The sequence below is a fragment of the Prionailurus viverrinus genome, chromosome B2, assembly GCF_022837055.1.
Source record: "Prionailurus viverrinus isolate Anna chromosome B2, UM_Priviv_1.0, whole genome shotgun sequence".
Taxonomy (NCBI): Eukaryota; Metazoa; Chordata; class Mammalia; order Carnivora; family Felidae; genus Prionailurus; species Prionailurus viverrinus.
This window is the reverse complement of record NC_062565.1, coordinates 16,901,813-16,915,695: the sequence shown is the minus strand read 5'-3', so window position 1 is coordinate 16,915,695 and position 13,883 is coordinate 16,901,813.

Below are 13,883 nucleotides of genomic sequence, written 5' to 3'. Positions count from 1 at the left end.
AACGGGGGAGGGGCAGAGAGAGAGGGAGACACAGCATCGGAAACAGGCTCCAGGCTCCGAGCCATCAGCCCAGAGCCCGACGCGGGGCTCGAACTTCCGGACGGCGAGATCGTGACCTGGCTGAAGTCGGACGCTCAACTGACTGCGCCACCCAGGCGCCCCAATTGCTGTCTTCTTTGACGGTGCTCCCGTTTGCAGGTTGCTTCGGAAGGTGGTGGCCCCTCCACGGATGAAGGCGAGAGCGGGTGTTTTGCACCATCCCCCCTCCTTTGTGAATCTGGGTGAGCTTCTTGGCTGCTGCTTTCAGAGGTATAACGAACCTCAACGCTCCCTCGTGCCCATCCTCACAGAGGGCTTCTTCACATCCACTGCCATCCCATATCTAACGGGGGGACGGTCTGTCTGGGTATTTTCTCATCTGCTCGCGACCGGGTCGCCGTGTTGGAAGCTGTGAACTGACAATTCCTATTCAAGGTGAGGGAGATCCTGATGTGTGACCACCAAGCTGCGAAAAAATAGTAGGCGCCTTTTGCCCCCCGAACTAAGCCGCTGTTGATAACCCGGGAAATGGAGTTTCTTAGTTTTATTTTTGTTTTTTTCCGAGCTTATTTACTTATTTTTGAGAGAGAGAGAGAGAGAGAGAAAGTGTGAGTGGGGGACAGGCACAGAGAGAGAGAGAGGGAGAGAGAGAGAGAGAGAGAAAGAGAATCCCAAGCAGGCTGCACACCATCAGCGCAGAGCTTGATGTGGGACTCGAACCCACAAACCGTGAGATCATTAACTGAGCCGAAGTCGGACGCTTAACCGACTGAGCCACCCAGGCGCCCCCAGATTCTTTACTTTTAAAACTGATTGCAAAGACGAAGCAAACTGCCAGCTTTATCCGACTAATAAATCAGATGGAAGGTTGTTTCTGAGGACACTCTAAGTCCGGCATGGCTTCTGGTCCTATGAGGCTATGACGCTGAGCCCCCACACAGGTACGTGAGTGAACGTGAAGAGCGCCCTGAAATGGGGCCTGGCATCTGTTCCCAGACAAGTGAGGGAGGGCTCTGGGGTTACAGGGCCTCGAAGGAGACAGATGACCCCCAAGAGGGATAATCTAGGAGACCAGGGACACAGGGATGGTCTGAGTCATTGCTGGGCTGCCTCTGAGATCCTTTCTGTGCTCCCTCCCCACTGCCCTCTTCCTTCATCAGCTTTTATGAGGAGTATAGCCAAACCTCCTAACCCACTTCTCTGTCTCTTCTACCTACTTTTCCTTCATTCTGCTGTTGACAAAACTTATCCTGCAGCAACAAAAATCTCCACAAATCCATAAGTTACTAGCGATGCTTGTGGGGGAGAGACGGGGGAGGGGGGAGAGAGAGAGAGATGGAGAAAGATAAGGAGAGGGGGAAAGAGAACACCTTTGTGCTGCAACACTCCCTATGCAATAAAGCTAAAATTTCTCAGCATGGTGGTCAGTGTCTTTCAGAATCTGACTCCCTTCCTAAATGCCAACCACGTGATATCTGCTGACTCCTGAACACCCCAGTCTCTTTCTCTCCTCTATTGTTGTCCATGATCTACCCGTGGCTCATTATGCCCTTCCTGCTTCCTCAGTGAACCCCTCCTTATCCCTCTAGACTCAGCATAAATCTTTCTCCAAGCAGGGTTAGCCATTCCTTTCTCTGTGTTTCCACGTATGGTGCATGTACTCCTTCATACCGCACGTTTTTGTTCTAATTACCTATTTCTACGCCCATCTCATCCAAGAGCAGGAGTGCCATAGGTCAAAGACAGTGTTCCATAAAGCTGCATACACAGAGCCTAGAACATGGTAGATATTCACCAAGGAGTATATCTGTCGAATAGATAAATGGTCACCGTGGTATGGAAGCCAAAAGAGATACAGTCAGGAATTCCTGCATTAAAAACAAACAATCAACTAGAGAATCATGTTTGACCTTTCCAGAACTTGGCTCCTGCAGTAGAATTTAGAGATTACGAACAAAGCACAGAAGGAGCCCCTGAAACATGAACATGGTTGCACCACACACTGGGTTCAAAGCCGTGTGTGTATCTGTGTGCCCATGTGTACATGTGTGTATGGATGGAACATAGGGGTGTGTGTGTGTGTGTGTGTGCCTTTTGCTGCCTGGGAATGCTATTTTTTTGAGATGCTCTTGTCAATTGGCTGCTTCCAGATCCCTGTTTTCATTTTCCTCTTTGCTTGGCCTCATTTTTCCCATATGAAATATTTCTCTAGACCTTTATACACTGAATCATGGGCAGGGAACTTTTCCTAACCCTTTAAAACTCATAGTTGGGAAAGAATTCTAAATTCTAATGGCGCATTTTTTTTTTTTAGTGAAACTATGAAACCTTGACTGTGATAGAGGCTCTTCCGACACTTTCCTTCTACATGAGCTTAATGGGAATAAATAAAAAGCTATACTTTGGTTCACAGAAAACAGTAAAAAAAAAAAAAAAAGCAAAAAAAAAAAATGGAGCTAGTTGAGTGTGTGTGTGTGTGTGTGTGTGTGTGTGTGTGTGTTTTCCAGATTGCTTTTCATTAGAAAAGCGACATGTGGAAGAATGGAGGTGGAGGACTGAATTTTGAGCCAAAAATGTTCCTACATGCCTGTAACTCTGAGGACGGGGCTAGGGTCAGCCATTTCTTTCGAGTGGTGCATGAAACCGACATCTTAGATCTCCATGTTGTATGTGTTCATAGAAGCACAGCCTGTGGGTTTGGATAAGAACCCAAAGGAACAGTAAAGTGATAGAGACACAGCATCCAGGAGATAAGGGGAGAAAAGGCCAAATAACCTCCAGACAGCAGGCCAAGTTTCTGCAGCTCACTATTTTATCGCTCACCCTTTGGCCTTTATTTGACCCATGATCCAGGCAAAATGATCCGGGACGTTGTCAGTGAGTTGTCCTATTTTATGCAGAGACATTTTAGAGCTGTGTTGGGAAATCAGGGGCTATAGGAGCAAAGTGATGGCTGTAGCTTGATTAACCCACTACGAGCCCGGTTCAGGAGAAATCATCAGGTGATGGCAACTCTGTCTCCCTTACTCCCAATTCCCCTATGCCCTCAATTCCAGAACTTAAGGGGCCAGTGGAGTCCTGACTCAGTGACCAAATGATTGAGTGGATCCATATCAAAGGCAGCTGCAACAGATCCAGGATTTTCTCTACTTCTTTCAATTCCAGAAGAACCTTACTTTGCCTGTGAAACAGACAAGGAACGAAAACGCTGAGCCAGGGGTCCTTCCTGCATTTTTTTTTTCCATCTATGAAAACACGTGTTCATATTTATCGCGCTGGGTGCGGAGATGGACCCAGCTGACATGGCTACTGGGGATCTGGTTTGGCGAGAGGAGCTGTCTCTGACATTTTTCAACTTTGGAATCCGCGGGCGGGAGAATGAACCGGGCTGTCCCCGAGGCCCATCAAATCTTTACCGCTCAAGGCTATTTCCAATTACTCCATGAAAGACGAGAGCAGGGGCAAATGGAAATGCATTTTGTTAGCAGAGGGAGATTGATGACATCTTCAACTCTATTTGCAGATTCATAATATTCTCCTGAAAATCCCCGTGCTCAGAGCAAAATTATGCTTTCTTTCACTGTGACCCGTTTTGATAGAACCGTGCAAGGTCATGGCTGGAAGAAACCTTAGAAATCAAACAAATCCCTCAGTTACAAAGGAAACCAAGACCCGGAGAGATGAGACCCAAGGTCACTGAGCTAATGAGCAGGCCTGGAGAGAAAAATGAAGAGTTGCCTTTTCTTTTTAAGGGGCTTCCTGGTCGCTCCACTTGGTGAGTTCATGCTCTAAGTGCTTTTTGTGGTAATACCAGGACGTTTTAGTAAAAAAAGGATTCTTTGAAATACGAAACCAGTTCTCTCCCTGCCAAGATACTTTAAAAACAACAGCAATGAGCTAGGACATCTGTCTATCATTGGGAATTTGGGAGGCAAATATTTTCACAGAGCCTAAGTGTTCAAACAAACATGAGTAGCAAATATGGTCTCAACTTCAGCTGAGCCATTCGAATTTGGACAGAGAAGAAACAGAAAATGGAAATCGAAGGTGGATAGAAAATACGGGGTTCCGGGACTCTTGAATGGATTACACAGAAGATAAACTTAACGTAGACTCGTTTTTTTTTTTTTTGTTTTTTTGTTTTTTTAAAAAAAATTTTTTTTTCAACGTTTATTTATTTTTGGGACAGAGAGAGACAGAGCATGAACGGGGGAGGGGCAGAGAGAGAGAGGGAGACACAGAATCGGAAACAGGCTCCAGGCTCTGAGCCATCAGCCCAGAGCCCGACGCGGGGCTCGAACCCACGGACCGCGAGATCGTGACCTGGCTGAAGTCGGACGCTTAACCGACTGCGCCACCCAGGCGCCCCTAGACTCGTTTTTGTTTTGTAAGCCCCGATGGCACTAGAAGTCTTTGCACCATCACTGTTGGCTTCTAGGAAAGCATATACACTTCTAAGTTTCTCCTTTGGAATCTAGGTCTGTGGTGATGAATTGGCAGAGACGGCCGTAGGCGGAGAAGATTGTGCAAGGCTAGGACACGGAGAGCCCCACTCCTCCGCTGCAGGACTGGGGTGGGCTCAGCATTATCAGGGGGCGTGAGCTGGGCCCGGAGGCGCTCATATAGATCAAGCCAGGACTTGATTAGGCGAGTGGGATCCTGGGTAGGGAGGGGTCACGTATTGGGAAAATGCAGCAAGGGAGCAAGAACACCCAGGACCAGGCTGTCCGTCTGAAGTAAGAACCGTAACAGAGGACTCTGGCCCTAGATCTGCTCCTGGTGTGGGTTTTTGGGGGGTGAGCGGGAGCAGGCCAGATGGGGGGAGATAAATCGGGCTCTAGGCTTCGAGCTTGCAAACGCTTTTCAGGTGACAGATGGGGTAATAGGAGGGTCTTCCAACCCCACAGTGATCCCTTGAGGATCTCTACACCTTGACAGAGTGCGTAACCATGAGCTCAGGGAGGTGGGGGGCCTGAATTCTGAACTTCCACTTTCAAAGGTTTTTTTTTTGTTTTTTTTTTAATGTTTATTTCTGAGAGAGAGAGACAGAGTGCGAGCTGGGGAAGGGGCAGAGAGAGAAGGAGACACAGAATCCAAAGCAGGCCAGGCTCGGGGCTGTCAGCACAGAGCCCGACGCCGGGCTCCAACCCAAGACCTGCGAGATCAGACCTGAGCTGAAGTCAGACGCTTAACCGACCGAGCCACCCAGGCACCCCTTAACTGCCATTTTCAGATCCTCCTGCCTAGATATGGGCCAAGGATCCTCTCATCTCTGTAAAAAGGTCAAGCCATTAGCAAACTGTCTTCCAGCTGATGAGGAATATGTGAGAAACTACATGACTGACCTGAGGACCTTCCTTAAAACATAACTTTTCCAGGCCGTTGTAATAATTATTGGAATTCCATTATTAGAGATGCATTCTTAAGCATCAGCGCTAATGGTACAGCTTGTTTACAAAATGTGAAATACTGATAGAGAGAAACACTGCGTTAAGTCACTGGGCCTTCAGTGTGATTTAACTGAGCCGTGCAGGGACTCAGGGCCCCGGGCCGCTCTGAGTGAGGATGGGTGGGGAAGGAAAACAAGTTAAAAGCAAGGGCCAGCGGGGCGCCTGGGTGGCTCAGTCGGTTGAGCCTCAGACTCTTGATTTCAGGTCAGGTCAAGAGCTTGGAGGTTTGTGAGTTCGAGCCCCACATCTGGCTCTGTGCACACAGGGCAGAACCTGCTTAGGATTCTCTCTCTGCCGGCACCCCCCTCACACACACTCTCTCAAAAATAAATAAACTTTTTTTTTTTTTTTTTAAAGCAAGGGACAGCATTTCAAGAGGGGAGAAGACACCCAAGTTAAGGTTCCCACCTGCAGAGGGCAGTCCTGCTTGTCTGGTTGTGATGAAAACCAGGGAGAGTATGAGCTGACTCAGTGCGTCCTGGCAGAGGCAGGGACGACAGAGGCTTGTGTTCGCTGCACGTTGTCATCTCATTAATAGAATCCCCACGCATTCACGCAGTGATCCGGCCTTTCCCATGTGCTTCCGCATCCGCTTCCTCCTCGCAGTCCGGGGATACAGTCGGATGAGCCGTGAGAGCCGATTCCCCTGTAGCTCAGGGAAGATCGCTGGGTTTCCTGACGTCACTAAGGTCAGAGCTGATGTCTTGACCACCTCGGTGGATTCCCAGGGGATTAAGGATGAAACTGGTGCTGGTGGCGGTGGGGAGGTCCATAAACTCCCTGACGTGGTGTTCACAGTCAACGTTTCGCATGTGCGGATATGGATTTTTGTTCTCCCGGTGCTCCTTGACCTTCAGGGTATTTATTTATTCAGTGTGTTGCTGGAGTGGTACAGAAAAAAAAAATCCACAACCCTTCTGGGGAGAGATCGGGGCCCCCACAACCCTTCTGGGGAGAGATCGGGGCCCCCACAACCCTTCTGGGGAGAGATCGGGGCCCCCAAGTGAAGAGAGGAGTCTAGGCTGGCAGTCAGGGTGCGTCCGAGCCCCTCTGCTCCCAACCTTGCTTAAAGGACCTACAAGAGGTCACGGTCCGGCCTCCCCCAAGTGTGTCCCTTTGGCATACTGATTATTTTAAATAAAAATCACTTAAGAAACAGCCCCTGCAAGAACACTCCAACCCTCTTTTGTCCCCTGGAAAGCAGGAAACAAATCTCCCATATGGAAAATACCCTCCCTGCACTAAGAAGACATCCTTATCACCAAGAAAGCTGTAGAAACAAACCTTGTTATTTTTTTTTCTAATCTACTACCTCAGCCTGAATTCTGCTAGAATTCCCTACTGATTAAAGCTCTGAAACACCTGTTTTCTTTATCCTGTCAATTCCTCACAAATTCCCTGTCTCTTTGTCTAAAATGTATAAAAAATGGCTGCCTTGGTCATTTCTTTAGGTGTCAATTTCATGATTGAGCCTCAGTGTGCACATTATAGATTTTTTTTTTTTTTTAACTCCCGGTTAGTCTGTCTCTTGTCAATGTGATTCTTAGTCATCTGGAAGACTTCAGAGATTAGAGAAAGAATGTTTTCTTCCCTCCAGAACCTTCCTCAGGGAGCAGGCAGTGTCACTAGGTGGACATCCACCTTTCCATTTCATTGCTTATTCATAAGACCCTCTAAATGCTCACATTAACAACATTCTGCCCCATGTAAGCCTGCTTTTAAGAAAACCAGATTTTAAAACATCATTTAGAAGATAACTATGGGGATAGGAGAAATTCTTTACAAAACGATGCAAAGTATTTTTTTCAAAGAGGTTCAACTTATAAAATGTTCATTTCCAGGCTTGTTGTGATGCCTGTAAGTTACTTACAAATACTGGGGTATAAGTCGTGTGGTACTCCACGTGAGTTATCCTAGCTTAGGTCAATGCCAGGTGCTAATGAAGAATGGCGATTTGGGATGGGGCCAGCCAAGGTTATATCAGAAAGGCCAGACACATCTTTTACAAAGCCTCCTTGTTCAACTACCATTGCTTCGTTTAATCTTACATCATGTATCAGCGATGGGTTTCTATTAATTCGTGTTAATTAGTTCTCATTGGCACAGTTAAAAAGATTCAAGATGTGTAGATTAGAGCTTGGAGGCGTTCCGTCTCTCTAACTAAACAGGACCTAAGAATTCACTCAACCATGGACCCATTCTCCTTGGGGATATTTGCTTAGCTCGAGCCCCACTTGGTCCTATGTCCAGTCGTTGCTTAACAGATGTGATCATGTTGATTATAATGTTTTGAGTCTTGCTCAGGAATATTGCTGTGCCTGTTGTGAGCAAACATTTTACAGGGTGTATTTGGAACCGCTAAAGGAACAGATTGCTGAGACTTGATTAAGTTTAGACAACCAGTTGATGAACTGTACTGAGCCCGCTTTGTTAACAAATGTTTATTAAATGGACGTGTGTGTATGAGAGTTTAGCGTGAGACTGGCTTCCATTATGACTTGTTGGCAAGGTTGCAGAGGAAAGCTAATTATTGCCCACTCAAATGTTCTTGAAAACGACTGCAACCTACCAAACCCAACTCCCAAAATTGCCCAAGATCAAATTGATTGAAGTAATTTGCAATAAACCTGTTTTTCACAAGGTTGCTAATTGGGTATGCATATAGACTTTATCTACACGGATTGCAAACGTTTCTATTATTCCAAAAATAGTGTGAGGACAAAAGGCTACCGTTGGTGATCATTTAGTGAGATGAGAAAGAAGGCGTAAAAAGGCAAGTATAAGGAGGAAGCTTCAGGGCGGTCTTCAGAATACAGATCATAAAAATTCCAGAACTGCTTAAATGTATCCTGAGAAAAGTTCGAACTGGATTCTAAAGTAGGGTGTGACCGTAACACTTCACAAAATTTTCTACTGCCATTTTCCACGTTTGGCTTGCTTACTACATCTGCCGCGGACCACATCTTTGTAAGTGTTCCCTGAGGACCAACTTTAAGGGAGACAGTTAACAAATGCTCATTTAATGCCTATTGTGACTATCGTAGGTACTGAGGGGGGTAGTGGAGAAACAGCCTCGGTTCTGATCTCAACGACTGGCTGAGGATGCCGACTGTCGCAGGCATTAAATAGCTAGCAACTGTGGGATGCCTGGTTAGTTCTGTCGGTTGAGCATCCGACTTGGGCTCACGTCATGATCTCAGGGTTCATGAGTTCGAGCCCCGCATCAGGCTCACTGCTGTCAGCCTGTCAGTACAGAGCCCACCTCATATCCGCTTGTGCTCTCTCTCTCTCTCTCAAAAAAATAAACAAATAAAACATTAAAAAAACTAGAAATGACTACGACCCCTTTCCATGTGTTTTATGCTCAAGGCCATTATCATAATGGAATTTAGAGGCCTGGGGAAGAGGGAGAACAGACAGTCCCTGCCTCAGTGCAGTCAGGTCACCTGCAAACGTGAGGGGTTGGGAGACAAGGGACCCTGTTCTGGACCCTCTGTGGCCAGGCTTGGGTGAATTACATTGGGTCAGGCAAGCGATTTATCTGGCCGGTGATTTATGCGGCAGTTTGGCAGAGAGAGACCCTGTGCCCATCACCATTAGGTCAAAAAAGTGAAAACTATAACAACAAAACTCGTGTCCTAAAAATGTTAGGCCATGAGGTGATGAATCCACAGGCCAGGACTAATCTGCAGGTCTGTGTGGTGCTGGGCTAGTGACCTGACATGCTCAGAATCACCCAGAAGGACACTGGGAAATGAGGATTAGTGCAGGAAGGACTGTGGGTCTCACTTAGAACGGGTAGGAAGGGGCTTCCCAGGTCCTCACCTGCCCGTCTCCCCCTGTCCAGGCCTAGTTCTAGGTCAGCAGGTTCCTCTGGTATCAGCTCAGGGGTACCCCCCCCCCCCCCGAGCTCGCAGAAAACGGCTGTTATCAGCATGTAAACACATCACACTAATTTAAAACACTGCTCTCATTGAAATCAAACACAATTAACTTATTATTTTAACTACCCAGTGGAGTCGGCGGTGGAATTTTAAAAACCAAAGAAAAGAATATGATAACTTTAGAGAGTTCAAAGAACAGTCAGGGCACTTTATCAGCACAATTGTGTGGGAGGTCAGTGTTTTTTAAAAAAGGGGGGCAGGAAGGTCTTCAGAGAACATCTGTCCGCCCTCCTCATTTACAGGTGAGGGCACGGAAGTCGAGACTGAAGAGAATCGCCCCGGTTTACTTAGTTTAGAGTGGGGTCAACGTTAGGACAAGACTTCAAGGGTTCCAGGCTTAAGCCCCATGCTCTTTCAATGAAATTTGGTAACACATTATGAGTATTTAACTAACCTCACGGTTCTGTTTAAAGTTTTGTTGAGATCCAATTCACATCACATCCAATTGGCTCATTTAAAGTATACAGATCGATGACATTTACTGTATTCACAGAGCTGTGTATCTGTCACCACCATCAGTTTTAGAACATTTCCATTACCCTAAAGAGAAACCCTACATCTCTTAATTGCCAGCCCCAAATACTCCCCTTGGCCATCTCTGCATTGTCTTTGGAGACATTTCTATTCAGTTACTTTGTCCCCTCAGCTTTGGCAACCGCCGATCTTTTTTCTGCCTCTATCACTTGCCAACTGTGGATATCACATACGATGCAATCCTAAAACGTGTAGTCTTTTGCGACTGGCTTCTTTCATTCAGTATGTTCTCCGGGTTCCCCCACATTGTGGCATGTGTTCGTGTTTCATGTCTTTTTGTCGCTGAGTACTATTCCATTGCAATGGTTATATAGCATTTCATTTGTGGTTTCATTAGTTGTTGGACGTTGGCTTGTTTCTACTTTTTTAGCTCTTGGGAATGATGCTGCTAGACCCATTCATGTACAAGTATTTGTGTGGACAAATGTTTTCATGTCTCTTGGGTACGTACCTCAGAGTAGAATTGCCAAGTGACATGATAACTCTATGTTTAACTACTTAAGGAGGTGCTACACTGTTTCCCAAAGCATCTGCACCATTTTGAATTCCCATTAGCAGCATCTGAGTGGTCCAGGTTCTTCACATTCTCCCTAGCACTTGTTATTATTGGTCTTTCTTTTTCTTAAAGAGCCATTCGAGTAGGTGAGCGGTGCAATTTCCTTGTGGTTTTGATTTGCATTCATCCGATGGCTAGCGATGTTGAGCATCTTTTTATGTGCTTGTGGTCATTTGTACGTCTTCTCCAGAGAGATGTCTGTTCAGATTCTTGTCCACTTTCATTTGGGCTATTTACCTTGAGTTGTCACAGTTCCCTATGTTTTCTAGATACAAGACCTTTATGAGATATCTGATTTGCAAAACTTTTTTATGGTTTCCCTCTCTGTGTGTCGCCTTTTAACTTTCTCAATGGCGCCTTTTGAAGGACTTAAGTTTTAAATGTTGATAGCCTCACAGGTTTTTAGATGGTGAATTATTTTTTCTCTGCCTTTGGGTCATTTATAAATAGACCTTAATATACATGTGGTCATAAGATATTTGCTATAAGACACATGGTGAATTGATCTATAAGAGGTAGTTTTAGCTCGATATAAAGGGCAATACAAATGGATAGAAGTGGTGAGAAAACAGCAAAAAAAGTAAGGTCTGATGCTAGAAGGCATTGTGTGGAGAGGAGCCCTGTAGTCTTGCATATCTAGGAATCACCCCAGTTGCCCAATACCAAAAGGCCCAGTTAATGTCACCATGAGAAGAAAGAAGATGTTAAGAAACAGAGACTATGCAGATAAAGACCATCACAAGAGGTTGCCATTCTTTGTGTCCTCCTGTTGTGAATAAACAGAGCCCCCGTAGCAATGCCTGTTTATTTAAAATTTTTTTTTAATGTTTTACTTATTTTTGAGACAGAGAGAAACAGAGCATGAGCAGGGGAGGGGCAGAGAGAGAGAGAGAGGGAGACACAGAATCCGAAGCAGGCTCCAGGCTCTGAACGGTCAGCACAGAGCCTGACGTGGGACTCGAACCCGCAAACCGTGAGATCAAGTCGGACGCGTAACCGACTGAGCCACCCAGGCGCCCGCAATGCCTGTTTATTGATGAAGCCAGGTGTGTGTGCTCACTCCCGGTCCAGTTACTTTACTACACGCACGGAGCACAGGATTTCTGATAGAAGTCTGTGTATTTATGTCTGGGAGAGCAGTTTTATTACACTTGTGGATGGAGCCAGGGCTCCAGGTTGTAACCATTACAGCCTGAATAGAATAAAGTTGTTTTTTTTCTTCTTGTTATTTTCCTTGTCTTTCTCCCTTTACCTCCCCCAACCTTGCCACTTCCCATCTAAACACAGGAATATACTAATCAGGGAAATATGCACTGCTGTTTAGTAAAGGGTCAAATCCATTTGGATGGAATTCTAAGCTCAGCGTGCTAACAATGGCAGGAAACTGGGTCCTCCAGCCGGCTGCAGCACAGAGCTGTGAGCGATAGATTGTGGACAGAGCCGGCCCTGGGGTATGCTGCTTTGGCGTGCTTTGTGTTTGGAATGCTGCGATTGTTCCAGACACAATGAGGGATCTGTCTGTCCACACAGGAGAAGTTGTAATTACAGGAACAGGAGCTAAATTACCGCTCTTAATTGCAAACGATTCCATAGCGGTCTGTATACAGCTTTGCTAATTTGTCCTCTGGCCTGTATAGGAACCGGCAGGATGGTTACTTTAATGCGTTTGGTGATGAGGGGAGTAGACCTTATACCTTGTATCCACTTCATCCACGTTCAAATGATGCCGGGATCCCTTCTGATTTACCTCTCATGTTGATTGTGCTGGTGCGGGCCAGTGCACGGTATTGTCTCTACTGAGAGGGACAGGGTGTTGAAAGTCTCACTGCCTTTGGTGTCCTAAAACCTCAATTTGTTGTGATCATAACATCCTGTACAGGAGTCCCCTTGTGTATATCATTGAGAAGCCATTTCCTAATTGGGAAAGAAGGTTCAAATCTGGCCCTGAAACATGTTCTGGAAAAGACAGCAATGGCTGATGACAGTTTGTAGCCAAATGTTATCTCTAAGTGGATGCTGTGAACTAAGGTGTTTGTCTTTTTTTTTTTTTTTTAAGTTTATTTATTTTGAGAGAGAGAGAGAGAAAGAGAGAGAATGTGAGCAGGGGAGGGGCAGAGAGAAAGGGAGAGGGAGAATCTCAAGCAGGCTCTGCACTGTCGGCTTTGAGATGCGGGGGCTCGAATTCACAACAGTGAGATCATGACCTGAGCCGAAATCGAGAGTAGGGCACTTAACTGACTGAGCCACGCAGGTGCCCCAGGTCTTTGTTTTTTTGTCTATTAGAAAGTACATTAGGAAAATTCACCACTTAGGATGGCTTATAATGTTATTCGTACGTTCATCCATCCACCCATTCATTCAACAAATGCTATTTGAGAACCTGCCATATGCCAGGTATTGTATTAGGAATGAGATGAAAAGTAGCATAAAGGAAGGTCTATTCTGTGAACTTGTGGTCTCAGTAGGGACCAAAAGATGTCAAGGAATAAAGCAGTGTGATAGCATCATGACAGAGTTATGTCTGTTTCGTGGCCTACAGATAAGAGTGATGAAGAACTTTCTGAGAAATAGCCCAAAACCATCTCCCACATGTCATTGCCCAGAATTGAGATGTGGATCGTAACTAAACCAGTCGCTGGTTAGGCCAGTGAGGCCCATCCAAGGAAAAGGGGGTCTGGACGGCTTTCCCTGAGGCACAGGCAAAGGAGAGAGCTGTGGATCCCTGAATAAAACCCAGGCTCTGTCTGAAAGGAGACAGGGGAATGATACCAGGAGACAACCAACCATATGCACTGCTTTTGATGGGCAGGTCAGAGTGCCCACTCCAGCAGTGGTGCGGAGAATGACAGAGGGGAAGCTTGAAGACAGGGAGACAGTGTGGACGGGCTGCAGTATTTGAGGAGAAGCCATGAGGCCTGACCCTTTCGGTGACAGTTACCAAGAAGAAGGGACAGCTTCCAGAAGCTGGGAAGGAGGAGACTTTATAACAGTGACTCTTCAACGTTTGGGGGGAAACAGACCCTTCGAGAATCCGATGCAAGCAGTTTTATATTAAGTGTCCGGCTTGTGGATTTGTCCTGTTTTAGCATCAGTGTGGTCTCGACAGCAGGGGAGCTGGGCTGGTCAACCCTTCGTGGGGGCCACAGTTCTGGGTTCGGATGGACGCCAGTGATCACATCATGAGTTTGGAGGCTGCAGACAGAAAGAACGAGAAGCAGCATTTTCACCAGGGACTACCTGTGTCATGCTCTGAGGCCCACCCAGATAGGAAAACTGAGATGCCACACGTATCGTTCAACGTCCTGCCTCTAGAAAATGGCAGCTGCCGGGTTTGGTTCACATGCGAATTACTATGATCGC